Source organism: Coenobita brevimanus, chromosome 112 (assembly GCF_032717465.1).
Source record: "Coenobita brevimanus isolate Jiangsu-jjx chromosome 112, ASM3271746v2, whole genome shotgun sequence".
Taxonomy (NCBI): domain Eukaryota; kingdom Metazoa; phylum Arthropoda; class Malacostraca; order Decapoda; family Coenobitidae; genus Coenobita; species Coenobita brevimanus.
Window position 1 is genome coordinate 36,576,474 of NC_137065.1, and position 9,432 is coordinate 36,585,905.

Here is a 9,432-nt window from a genome sequence, read left to right on the forward strand (position 1 = left end):
TCCTTACTCATCACACTACCCAAGTACTTAAACTTACTCACCTTTTCCATTTCCTCACCATCCAACCTCACTGTACATTCACTGACTTCACCTCTCTCAAAGACCATCACTTTACGCTTCCCTACATTCACTTTTAGATTCCGTTTCTTACACACTCTCCCAAACTCATCCACCAAGCCTTGGAGCTCCCTTTCGTCTTCACTTAACAACACAGTATCCTCTGCGAACAACAGTACAGGGAGTTTCCAAACATTACCCTCTCTCACTAGGGCCACTCCTACATCCACTGCCCTACTTTGCATCTCTTTTATTACCCCATCCATGTACAGATTGAACAACCATGGAGACATGACACATCCTTGTTTCAACCCAACATTCAAAGAGAAAAATTCACTCAGTTCACCATCTACATGCACTGCAGCCTTAGCACCATCATACATACTCTTCACAGCATTCGACAACTTCCCATCTACTCCATATATTCTTAATACTTTCCACAATCCTTGTCTATCCACCCTGTGATATGCTTTCTTCAAATCCATGAAGGCTGCATACAACTTCTTTCCCTGCTCTAGAAACTTTTCCACTAAAGATCTAAGAATGAATATCTGATCGACACAACCTCTTCCCTTCCTAAAGCCTCCCTGTTCTTCTCCAACTAATTTCTCTGTTCTTTCTCTAACTCTGTCAATAAGTATCCTACCATACACTTTTCCTATTATACTAAGAAGACAAATGCCCCTATGATTACCACACACTTCTTTTTCCCCTTTTCCTTTGTACAAGGGAATAATTATACCTGACTTCCAATCCTTCGGGACTCTACCTTCCTCCCAGGCCAATCTGCACATCTTCCACATCCATTCTACTACTATCTCTCCCCCATACTTAAGCATTTCACCACACACTTCATCAATTCCTGGTGGCTTTCCCCAGTTTGACTCTCTTCATTGCTTCCACAACTTCTATCCTACTGATTTCTTCCTGTCTGCTCATCTTCCTCCTTTTCCCAGCCATTCCCCAGCCACTTATACTCGCATTACTTTCATTCTCTATGTTCAACAATTCCTTAAAGTGTTCTCTCCATCTGCTCACTTTTTCTCCCTTCTCCACTAGTAATCTACCATGTTTATCTTTCACTCCCCTACTAACTTCACTGCCACCCTGTCTTACTCTCTTCACCTCTTTCCAGAACATTTTCTTACAGTCCCTCCACTTTACACTCAAATTCCTTCCAAATTCCTCATCCACTCACTTCTTACTCTCTCTTACTAATCTTTTCACCTCTCTCTTCCTTTCTACATATAACTCTCTCTTCTGCCTCTCAACTTCTTCCATGCCCCTATTTCTCATCCATTCATTGTATGCTTTCTTCTTTTGTGCCCCAGTCTGTCTCACCTCTTCATTCCACCATGCTGTTCCTTGCACCCCTTTCCGTCTTCTCTTCACCCCACACACCACATCACATGCTGCACATATTTCTTATGTGAATATCTTGTACACACCTTCCACGTCCCCCAACTGCACCAATTCATGTTTACCCAATCATTCCTCCACTTCTCTCCTATATTCTGCATTTTTCTCATCCTCTTGTAACCTTTCCACTCTCCTTGCAACTACTCCTTCCTCCCGTCCTTCCATTCTTCTATTGCTCCATCTTACTTGGATCTTGCATCTGGCCACCACCAAGTAGTGGTCAGAAAGTCCACTCTCCCAACCTCTATAAGCTCTTTCATCCATTACACATCTTCGCATCCTTTCATCCACACACACATAAACAGTCATTGCCTTCCATTCATTTAGTTCACCACCCACCCTTCTCATCACTCGCCATGTATACCTGTGGATCATTTTGTGCCTGAAGAGGGTATTGGCTATCACCAACCCCCTCCTGGCACAAATGTCCACTAACGCACTCCCATTCTCATCTATCTCAGCAGGCACACCCCACTCACCAACTATTCCATCCACCTTCACATTCTCTACTTTACCATTCATATCACCAATCAAAAACACTCTCTCACTCCTTCCAAACTTTTCCATGCACACTTTCACATTTGTCCAGAACTCTTCTCTCACTCTGCTTGCACGATCTTGCATTGGCGCATACACGCACACAATCGCCCACATTTGTAGTCCAACTTTCAGTCTTACCCACACAATCCTTGAACCAACTGATCCATACTCTCTTACGTTCATCTTCCATCTTTTACATACACACTCCTTCTTTTGCCTTCTCATTCTCACCTACTCCTGCACATATACCCCATCCAAACTCCCATTCTCTCACACTCTCTCCTCACCATTTAGCTTCAGTTACTCCTGTTACGAAACAGAGAAAGATAATGTACACTTTAAGTGAGAATACTAAAAATCACTACTGTCCCGTAAAGTTCCAGGTTCAAAACAAAAGAGTTAGGTAAAATTACAAGTTAAAGTTTAATGCTCAAACTAACAACAAAACATTCAGGACTCATAAGGATAATGTAATGGCAAAAACAGGTTGAATATATGGTTAACTGCAATAGCCTCTATTAACACGAAATTAGCAAGAGTAAATTTATCTAAGTCAGCCCTGATAAAATGAGATACCAGATAATACTCAGTGAATGCCAGATAAATTATTACAGATACAGACTATTATCAAAAATGACTGACATAAAACCCCAAATTAATCACAAACACTTCACTAGGCCTAAGAATTAACCTTATGCTACACAGTACAAGAAAAAATGCAACAACAGTTATACTCAAATTACACACAGCTGCTAGATGTTTGGAGATTTCTTGAGCACTCACAATAATAATAACTGAACAGGGGAGGACAGAGATGTGAACAAAATGAGGAGCAGATCTAAGTGGCAATGATGCAGAGACTGAGCTCATTATATAGGGGCCAGGAGAGCTTGATACAACTTGTAAGAAGGACGCGCAAATGAAGCCATGGGGACAAAGAGCTGAAAATCCCGCTCTGAATAACAGAGAGAACGACTTTACTATAACGGTAGAAGGGGGGGACTGAGGCAGAACACGCTCGTGATCAAACATGCAGCATACTGTGCGCTAAAATTACACAAAGGATGATGAAATCATAGGCTATGTAACACTCCACATACATCCACTTCGCACCCTCAAGCACCTGGACAATCTCTCTCTTCCACCTCATCATTCGCACCCCTTACATTCCACGTCACGATCCGTACCATGTCCTTTGTCCGGTCCTTGGTCGTCATCTTTTGGTCAGTCCTTGTCAGAGGCTTCTTGTTCGTCTTTTTAGTTAACTGTTTTCCACGGAGGGGCACTAATCCTCCGCCAACCCTTTTAGTCGCCTCATACGACAAGCAGGGATACTGGGGGAGTATTCTTGAAAAAAAGAAAAAAAAAACTACCCCCAGGGAGTATATGGGTGACAATGGGTACTGTAGGATAAATAGTTTGTGTGCAGTGAAGTCTTATTTCAAAGTTTTATTCAAGAACAAAGTCAAGATCAGCTCGCGGAACTTCAGCAAGAAGAAGAAGAAGAAGTAATAGTAGTAGTAGTAATAGCAGTGGTAGCAGTAGTAGCAGTAGTAGTAGTAGCAGCAGCAGTAGCCAGCAGCAGTAATAGTTGTAGGTGTGGCCCCAAGTTCATTTGAAATGTCAAATCAGTGGACTGCTAGCTGAAGTTACCCTTTTCCTGCAATTCACCATCATCATTTCGGGGGATAGGGAGGGAGTAAAGAGGCGTCTTCATAACCGGGCAGAACAACCCCTAGGTTATATCAGTGTCACCACGTGAGGGCGTCCCCCTCCAGCATTAACACCACATTTATTCAGACGTTGGATATCAGTGGGTCAATATCAGTGATCTAAAAGTAAATATGTATATTGATGATGACACACTGAGGTCGAAACGCGTGACTAAGGGCAGCATTCTCGCCAGTTTAGTAGTAGTAGTTGTAGTAGTAGTAGTAATCGCATCCCCATGCTCATCTAACTGTGAACCCGGTGAACTGGAGGCCAAAGTTACCTTTTTTCTGCTGTCCACAATTCTCGTTTTGGGGAACAGGTAGGGGACTGCAGGGTGTTTTTATAACCGGGAAGCGCCACTGCTCAGTCATACCGGCGCCACCACATGAAGGCTTCCGTTTCCAGCAGCAGTATAGGTATAAATTGCGAAAATACTCTAACATAGAAGAGAATAATAATTCACATGGAAATAAATGAAGTGGTAATGAACAGACTGTAACAAAGCCTCCAAACCTTACAAGGTTACTGGCTATGTGAAAGTCAGTAAATTTAGTTACGAGGTAGGAATGAGCCTTCTTGATAACTAGTCAAACCAACCTCCAACCTGGCTATACTTGGACATCAGTTGAGTTGAAAGGGCTAGGGATCTTTGTCATGTTAGGATAAACGAGATATACTGTATATATGCCGAGTTTGTTTCTAACCATTGGTGTTGTGTAGAGTGGACTTCCAATCTCCTGTCCGGCTCCTTAGCCCTTTTACTGCGATGACACATTCTTGCTACCTACAGGTGATTTTTTCAGCCTAGGAGACTCTTTCAAAATGAATTATATATATATATATATAGTAGCCTTCATTAACCCCTTCACTTGCATAGATCTCTTTTAAGTTGAATGAAATCATAGTCTGGCGGGTGCGAGAGTTGTTGCTGTTGTTTAAACACCAGACTGTCTGGTCGAGCAAACCTGTCGACCACCGGTGAGCAGCTGCTTCAGTGGAGCTTTCCTTCAGATACAGTAGAGTACATACACCGTGCAGGGATCCGGCACCCTCATGTCGAAGATATCACCTCACTAGGGTCAGATCAGAGTCCTTCCACACGGCATGGTGCATGGAAATATGAGGAAGCTTGGCTCCTGGGTGGACGCCGCAGTTGCTTAGCTGCACCCAGGACACACACTCCCACCACGCGTACGCTCCTCGTCAGCGTCAGTAACAAGAGCAAAACTAGAGAAAGCCTCCATACTGAAGGGACTGGATGGGGAGGGGGTGCTGACGATGAAGCTTACAATGGTTGGGAACAGATGAGCTGTCAATGCAGCTTTTTCAGTTTAATAGTCGAAAATGTTGGGTAGTTAATTATTATTTTGTCATCGCTCTTATCAGCCTGATATCTTTACCCGCATGAGGATGGTGAAGTAGGGCCCAGGAAGTAGGAAAAGGCAAAGCACAATAGAGAGAGAACTGTCAACAAACTGCCCATTGAAATTTTCCAGGCATTCATTTATTCACGATTCAGACCCTCGGAATCCTGGTTTTAGCACCCCATATTTGTTATTTGGCATTTTCCTTTATAGATGCCTTTCACATAACCTACGATATAGAGTCAATCAACCCAGTATTTAAGTGGAAGGATTTCTCTGTACCTCATCATCCCGCTCTCCTTGCACCTCATCGCCTCGCCATACTCCCCCTATCCAGACAAGGAAATAAAGTTCCCCCTGCTGCGTTGTTTGTTTACATTAAGCCATATACTAAATGATTACAGTCAGAGACAGAGAGTGGTCCGTAAATAGCGCATCGCTAAACTCCCACCTGGCGGTATCTTCTGTGTTACGGAGTCGGCTCAGACTGCTGGTGAGGGCGTGGGTGTGGAAGTGGATGTAGGAAATGATTAAATGATGCAAGAAAGTCATTGATAACGATGACTGAGCCGTCCCAACAACACACGAGGATTCGCCCAGCAGAGTGTAAGAGTTTTGTATAAATGCACCATCTAATATTGGAGATTCTTCCTCCTTCGAATCTTCGGCTTGACATTTGTTACTTCGATTTACTTTATGTGCATTACTAAACTTACATTTCGTATTTATGAGGGGTAAAAGGGCCAGGATGATGATGATAGTGATGATGATGATGATGGTGATGATGGTGATGATGATGATCCTGAATAAACATACAGCCTTGCCACATTGCTCCAAGCCTGGCCAGGGCCTTGTAAAAGAGGAAGAGGAGGGCATGGTATGTCATGAACTCCAATTTCTCTGTTAGGATCCACGAGATTCATTTAACAAGAGACCAAGGGAAATGTGACGAGAAAAATATTCTAGCTGAAGTCCTTTACTATAATGACATTTATTTATACAATGATTTATTTACAGACGGTTCAGTTTAGCGCTTGCATACTAAAGAGGTTGATGAAGGCTACATCCAGCTCCTCAAGCTTGCATAATATTTCGTGTGGGGCTTTGATCTGGGGGGATGGCAAGTGGTGTGTGATGTTAAGTGGACCGTGTGTGTGTGTGTGTGTGTGTGTGTGTGTGTGTGTGTTAAGCAGCAGGGGCAGCATATTATCAGCCAGTTGTGTCCACTTCACATTTTCCCACCTTTGAGAGTGTGAGTGCCAGCAATGACCTTTGAAATCCTGTCATACGCTGTTTTCAGGCCAACACGTTTCAAAATATTACGCAGAGTTTCAGAACAGTTTGGCCTAAAAATAATGAAACAGTATTATTCATCTCAGCTACCAGCATCATCACTATCTCTTTTTCTCAGCGAAGTATGGGGTGGGGTGGAGTACAGAAAGCATGGAAAAGAAAACACGCCAGAGGGAGAACTAGTCAGCAGCATATCCATTGAAATCGGTCAGACACTTATTCATTCATCATCCTCTCAGATAAACTAATTTCCTCACCATCCACTCATCATATAAACTGATTCACTCACCATCCACCCCTCCTCTAAACTAATTAACTCTCCATCCACTCACCATATAAAGTAATCCACCTACCATCCACTCACCATATCAACTCATTTACTCACCATCCACTCATCATTTAAACTAATTCACTCACCATCAAACTATTTATATAAACTAATTCACCCACCATTCATTTATCATTGGAACTAATTCCCTCACCATCCATTCACCAAATAAGGTAATTCACTCACCATCCACTCACCATACAAACATTTATAGAAGGGAACTAGTGGAACAGTTAGTCCGTGAACTGAGCGTGATGCAGCGTAACGTGAGGATTAAGAGAAAGTGCAGTTAGGGATCTGGCTGTACATTAGATTGTTGCGTGGCGTATTCTAGGGGAAACTGGTGGCTTGGAAAAATTGGCCTTGATGATCCTCGTGCAGTTGATATGCGTTCATCGTATTTATTTTTTCTCTTCTTTTTCATTTTTTCTCTTAGTTCAGTGGCACTTCGTGACTACCATCATATTATGATGCAAATCTTGTTGCATGTCAGCATGCAAGATGGAGACATGGAAATCTTAGGCCAGGGCAGAGGCTCTGTTTTTTTTTTTTTTTTTTTTTTTTTTTTTTTTAGGGAACAGTCTTACGGGCTTCTGTTTGGTTCCTTCTTCCTTGCATAAATAAACAAATAAAGAGTATGAGAATCAAATTCTTCTCCATAGCGCTTTTTGTGTTTAACATCATATTCTAGGGCTAATTTATTGTTGTTACGCTACATTCAAGTTGAAGAGACGACAATTTTAGGCCAAGTTAAAGAGTATAAACGTCTCACTTTCCTAAGGCTGTCTCGTCTGCTACATCTGAGTCAAAGGTAGGGGTTTACAGAGGAAGGAAGTCTTAAAAATTAAGCGAATCTAATATTTTTACTCTAACTTGGACTAAAATTGCCATCCCTCCTTCATGAATGCTCAGTTTTAACAATACGTTAACACTAGAATATGATGCTAACCATGAAGTAGTTCTATGAAGAGGAGGTAGATCTATTGTGTTGTCTTATGCGACTGAGTTACGTGAAATAAGCTGCCAAAGTATGAAAATCAAGGCCAAGTTAAGGTGAGAGGACTACAGTTGCCAGTTTATATCATGAACAGATGTGAACTTCTAAAAATAATTATTACACCATAACCTTCTGAAACAAAGAGAAAAAAAAAGAAAAAGAAAAATAAGAAAATCCTTATACGACAATGGCAGAGAGAGCAGAAGAGGATTATCGTACTTGGCCATGCTGTGAAGGTCAATGTCATACACAATTACTCCTTTGTTGAGAGATGTCAGGGTAGCTTATGAGTTGAATCAGACTCAACCATCTCTACTTTTTGCCCACAGATTTTTGGTTTTATAAATTAATAAATAAACAAATAAATAAATATATACATCTATCTATCTATCTATCTATATCTATATCTATCCATCGTAACACTTCTTTCTCAGCTATTTATTTTGCCGTCACACCTACAGTTCGAAGATATCGTAACACTTCTCACTCAGCGATTAATTTTGCCAGCTACTCCTACACCCTGGGGGTATCGTAACACTTCTTTCTCGGTGATTTAATTTGCTGTTACATCTACACCTTGAAGATATCGTAACACTTCTTTCTCAGCGATTAATTTTGCCAGTTACAGCTACACCCTGTGGATATCGTAACACTTCCTTTTCGGTAATTCAATTTGCTCTTACACCTACACCTTGAAGATATCGTAACACTTCCTTTTTGGCGATTTTTTTTTTTTTCATTACACCTGGATATACTCTTGCGTTATCGATATAAATAAAGTCGATATTTAAAAGATACGAACTGTTTCTATGTGATGAGGGAAAAATAAACCGCTGAGAATGAGGTGGTACGGAATCTTACGAGTCAACAGTATACGTTATAGAATTTAAGAACGTAATATCGACAAGATTTGCATCAGGAACAACAACAACAGTGGTAGTAGTAGTAGTAGTACTAGTGGCAATAATAGAAGTTAATGTAATTCCATGTCCATCTGAAATGTGAACCCGGTGGACTGCAGGCTTAGGTTTCACATTTGCAGACCGCCATCCTCGTTTGGGAATGAAGGGAAACTGCTGAGGGATGTATGTATAACCAGGCAGTTGAGCCGCCCAGTCACATCAATGCCACCACGTGAAGGCATCCCTCTCCAGCACCGCATCAACAACAAGCAAGAGAATACTAAGTTAGGTGTAACAAGCAAAATAAAGAACTGAAGAGCAAGTATTCAGAAATCTAAGCAACGAAAATACGGCTGTTCACCAAGGTACAATCAGAAGTAAAAAGTCGTCTGCTCTGCCACTGCGTCTTTCACACTTGGGGCATGTCCGTCACTTTCCTCCCCGATGCATCATACAGAGAATCATCTATGGACAGAGAAACATACCAAGCCTTCCTCAGCTTAATATTATTCGGTGGAGAAAAGTGAGAAGTAGAAAAGGTGGAATATTAGACAAACTTTTGTATCTATGGGTAGAGAAACATTTTAAACCTTTCTCAGCTTAGGAATATTAGCCAGCAGCAGAGAGTGAGAGGCAGAAAAAGTGAAATATTACGCAAACTTTTGTATCTATGGGCAGAAAAACATCCCAAGCCACCCTCTGCTGGGAAACATTAGCCTGCAGAGGAAAGTGATAAAGTAGAAGAGGTGAAAAGGCAGAGAAACGCACCAAATTTCTTTCATGTCAGAAATATCAGCTAGCAGAGGGAAATGAGAAGCA